This window comes from Eupeodes corollae, chromosome 1 (genome assembly GCF_945859685.1).
Source record: "Eupeodes corollae chromosome 1, idEupCoro1.1, whole genome shotgun sequence".
Classification (NCBI taxonomy): Eukaryota; Metazoa; Arthropoda; class Insecta; order Diptera; family Syrphidae; genus Eupeodes; species Eupeodes corollae.
The window spans coordinates 229185624-229190885 of NC_079147.1; positions in this window are offsets into that span (position 1 = coordinate 229185624).

The window sequence follows — 5262 nt, forward strand, 5'->3', positions numbered from 1 at the left end:
TGAAATTTTCAGCGGAAAATATGCCATGGGCTGACCGAATTTGATGTTGGTGTTGAGGTTGATGTTGATGTTGATGTTTTGTGCGCATGAATGAGGAGTGTGATGATTAGCGGCTGATTGATCATATACATCGTTAAAATGCTGAGATTTTAAAGGAAAGGGTATTTATAACAATCAAAGAAAAGAATTTAAACTCCATAAGATAGTTTCTGTTGTTTCAGATTGTTGTAGATATGTATATACTTTGACTCGTGTACTTAACACTCAAAACGTTTGGGATGTTTGACTTGCTTATTTCTCAAACATTTGTTAAGGTACTTGAAATATAAGCAAGTAGTGATTTATCAATAAGAAAATCTCTCCAATATTAACTATCAGCTGATAGATGTCAAAGTTCAAAAATTTAACAGACAATTGATATGAGATAGGTTCGTTTTATTATTCCTTTTAAGTTTACAATTTACGTAATTGTTTATACAAAAATACTTTGAGCATGACTTTGCTGTCTAACCGGACAAGAGGAAGTTGAAACTGTGAAATGACTATTAATATGAATTGTTACAACCAAAAATGCTCTTAATTTGGTCAATAAAAGAAAAACATATAAATGTCAACTACTGTTCAAAACTGCAAGCTGACTCTAAAATCACAACATGCCAATTTAAATTTTTAAAATAACTAATGTGTAGATAACTAAATTCCTTACCGAATTTTTACTGTTTAGGCATAATGTTTAAATACACAGTTATTAAGGAACAGGAAATATTATTAAGATAGAAAGCAAAGATTGAAGAAAATGTTTGGAAAATTACAGGTCGTTTATAATATAGCGTCAATAATTTTTGATTTGCTTTGAGAAAAGTTTAATTCGTTGCAATATTTTGTACTTTTTGCTGTTATTAGCAAAATTTTCAATTTCCAATTTTTAAGACATTCTATTATCTAGCTTAAGCTAGAATACTATAGTTAAAGCTACAAAAAAGAATAACAAGGTTACTGGACCCCTAAGTAGAAAGCTTTGAGTAGCTCCTGTTTTTATATTTCTCTTCGTCGTCAGTTGAAATGTGAATATGGTCCGGTTTATTCGTGTTAGAAAGTCAATGTCATATAAAAAACTGTCGGAAATTAGTGATGATGACTTTAATAGTTTATTTCGTTTTTCAAAAAAAACCTGCATTGGCTTGATTACTTTTTAGGGAAATCAAAAGTTACAGTGACATTTGAGCAAATTATGCGGATGTTTTTGAGATATCCCATTGAACCTGAGGGGTCATAACGTAAAACGATAATCGTTTAACGATAGCGTTTCGACGATAGTCTCACTTCACGTAAGACGATAATCGTCAAAGTGATATTGTCAAAACGATAGCGTTTGCACGATAGCTAAGAAGGTATCGTCTGCTATTAATTTCAATTGATAACTAAGCAAATTGAAGTAAAAAAGTTTCGGTGTAGCTTAGTTTTGATACAAAATGAAAATAAAAACTCAAAAAAATACAATGAATTCGGCTACGAAGAAAATTCAGAGATTAATGAGGCATTCTATGAATTCTAACCCATATGTAAGCATTTTTTATACAAAACATTAGTAATCTCTCTTAATTGTAGTTTTGGAATTGCAAAAGAGGACTTTATAATGATATTATAAACAATACTTTTGCCAGATGGTTGTTGTTCTACATACATAATGTATAAACCTTCAATATTAAAATTTCTGTAACTATTGAAACTTTGGGGCGGATGAACATTGGTATATTCGACAGGCAACGATTTTAGTATCGCTCTTACACAAAGCACAAATGCAACGTAGTTTTTAAAAAAAAAAACAAATATTTTGTCTGGAGTCTTCACTTTTTTCTCTGGACAAAATTGGGTTTATTACTGCAGCTGATTTAAAAAAATATCAGACATTGAACAAACATTTTGATATTATTGTTTTATATTCGGCGGCAACAAATGAAAAAAGAAAAAGTGACAATATTAACAGCATCACAAAATAGTTGGCATGTTTGTTAACAATACATTTTTTGCAAATTTTCAAAATTTCCCATAGAGAAAAACCTAGTTTAATAACACTTTCAAGTTATTGAACAAGCATTATCTTTCGTTGAGTTTATTTTGACATTTGGAATATACTCAACGAACTTATACTGAAAACGATTGAACGAGGTGATAGTGATAAAGTTACGTAAAGCAAATTATTGACGATATCGGTAATGATAATCGTTTTTGATGATTTATCGTTTCGGAAATTACGGAATGACTACCCTGGTTTTCAGTTCGGTGTGGGACATAATATTAGAATCGAACGCACTAAAACTAAAGCAAAAATCTAATCTTATTTGCCCATTGGGGTAGCCATCAATGAAATACACAGAAATGAATAAGCCAAAAAATAGACCAATTTTCTCAAAAAGTGCTAGTGCTATGATTTCGTTTTAAGATTTGTTTGACATAAACACTAGAAATAGTCTCTTTAAAATTGCTCTAAAGATACGAAGTTTAATAAAAATAACATTAGCCAGTTTTGAGTTTGTACATTTTCAAACCCGTTTCAAACATTTGGAGCTACACGTCCTAGAAAACAACAGTGCAAGCTCAATTCAATGACATAAGAATGCTGTTTTTTCGAATAAAATTTCAAGACAAACAATCTTTCTGAAGGGCTCTAGGTGAATGACTGTATTTACAGTTACTAAACAGATTTGATAAAACAAAGCCCAAAATTCACTTGCTTTTGCTTTTCGAAAACTTGAAATAAATCAATAAATAAATAAAATTGAACATCTTAAGTTATTAAGCGTTAATTTTTGTTCACATGAAACAAAGCTTAAGCTAAAACTGTCAAACTGCGCAAATTAAACTTACTGACTAACCTTACAGACCGGTTCAGTAACCAAAAAACAACCAACACCCGAACATCGCCGCGCCGGCCGTGGTCCGTGAAAGTATACAGCAGAACCTGAGGCAATATATTCCGCAGCGTGCACAAGAACTCGGCCTTTCGCAGATTTAAACTTGGCGCATTTTGCGTCTGGGCTTGGGCCTACACCCGTACAAGATCCAACTGACCCAGGAGCTCAAAGTTCAAATGACGGTTTGTTCGCTGACTGGGCTTCGAATCGTTTGAAAGAGAACCCCAATTTCGGCCGAAAGATCGTCTTTAGTATAATATATAATCTATAGTATAGTGTTGAAATAGCGGTCGATAAGAAGTCCATGATGTTGCTCAAAGGCAAATTATCGGACGCAAGAAACCCTACTGTAAGAGTTGGCGAAGTTTCGCTAAGCTATGTGAATGAATTTACGTATCTTTGGTAAAAGGTTGAATTTTATCCCACATTTCGTCCGGGTGAAAAATAAAGTTAAGGATTGGGGCCTAACCAGGAGGGCAGTTCGCCTCATTTATGAGGGGCTATTTGTTGCTTGTGCAACATTTGGTGGGCCAATCTGGTGCGACACTGCCAAGCAGGTCTTGGGTAGGAAGAAAATTCTTTCCTGCCAGAGGGTCATGCTCCTGGGTTGCTTGCCAGTATGTCGCACTGTCTCTACGGTGGCATTGCAAGTATTGGCTGCGGCGCCACCTCTTGACCTGGTGGCAGTATGTCTTGGTATTGCCTTCAGGTTGACAAGAGGAATGAGCTTGGCTACAGCTGACTGGGAAGAGGCTTCAGGTACTGTAGGTTTGAGAAGTAGGGAAGCAAAATTTTTTCTCCAGGAGTGTGTCCTTGCTAGATGGACTAGTTGTGAGGATTGAAGGACTACTTTTGAGTTCCTTCCCAATGTAAGGCAGGCATTTGGTAGGAGGAATATTGGTTTTTCAACGGATGGTCCTTTGGAGGGTCGTTCGAGAATTGGCTACACGTCATTACCGAATGTTCCCAATACGAGGATATAAGGGATCTCTCTGGTATGGGAGTAGAAGGTTCCGAGGGAAGTTGGAATTTTAGTGGCATCCTCTTCAATGTGGAGGCTACTGCAAATCTAGCAGCATTTACCAATGAGGCCTTCAGGAGAAGGAGGCTTGTAAGGTTGCTTTAGGTTGTTCTAGGCTGTATCATGTAATTGTCGCTGTTCTCTATTGTTGTTTATTTGCGGTGTGATGTTGTCCTGCATTACTTCATGTACTAAACTGGTGGTGGAGCAGGATAACATGAAGGCTGCCAGGCCTTCGACTGTAAGGAGTCTATCTGGAAGTAACCTTAACTGTTGCGAAGCTCGGCCTGAAGCTATATTCGGGTACCACGGGAGACAGGAGTCCTGATTCTTGTTGTTTCTAGTCTTTCATATACACTAGGCGACCTGATACTACCTGTCTGAGAGGTAGGCACCCTATTGGGAGCATCGTGGTGGCTGTGGTTGCCGTATGCGGAGCTAAATGGTTTCTTAAGGTTCTGTTTAACACCTATGGCCCTTAGAATACAAGAGGTGCAAGATAGACCTCGCTCTTTAACAAGGGGTGCAGCTCATGCCTTACACATGATTGTGAAAATTGTACTGGGGTAGTACTTGTACTGACCTGGGATGTTGGCCAACACTCTTCTTGGTCCTGATATTGTGGGTAGGCCCACCGTGAAATGAGTCCTAAACGGAAGGTGTTCACGCTAAGCATGTCTATAATATCTGACCCAGGAGGACCAAAATTTGGCCGAAAAATCATATTGAGTGATGAGGCTTTTTTTTAAAAGAATGGCTGCTTTAACAAGCAAATTACCGTACATGGGACGACACTAACCCAAGCTATTATCACCAGGTGATATTGCATCCTCAAAGTGTGGATTTTGGGTCAGCGGCGTAATAGGTCTTTACTCTTTTAAAAACGAGGTTAGTAAGACGGTCACCATCAACAGCGTGTGCTAGATAACGATGATAACTAATTTCTTATGGCCCAAATTGAACCATATTGATTCAGACGAGATGTGGTTAAACCAGGACGGTTGCGTTACGTGCCACACAGTTAACGCCACGATTGACATTTTGCATGAAGGATTTGAGGGTGAGGTTATCTCTCGCAGGAGTGATGTGAATTGGCCACCTAGGTCATGGGATTTGGCCCCACTTAACTTTTTCCTGTGAGGTTTCTTGAAGTCGCAGGTCTATGCAAATAGACCACAATCGATCGATGCCCGACCGACGATCAAATTCAGCCTGATCTATGCGGAGGAATATAATTGAAAATTGAACCACTCGGGTCCGTGCCACCGTAAGAAGACGAGGTGTGCATTTGAATGATGTCATATTCCACACTTTATGGCATACATG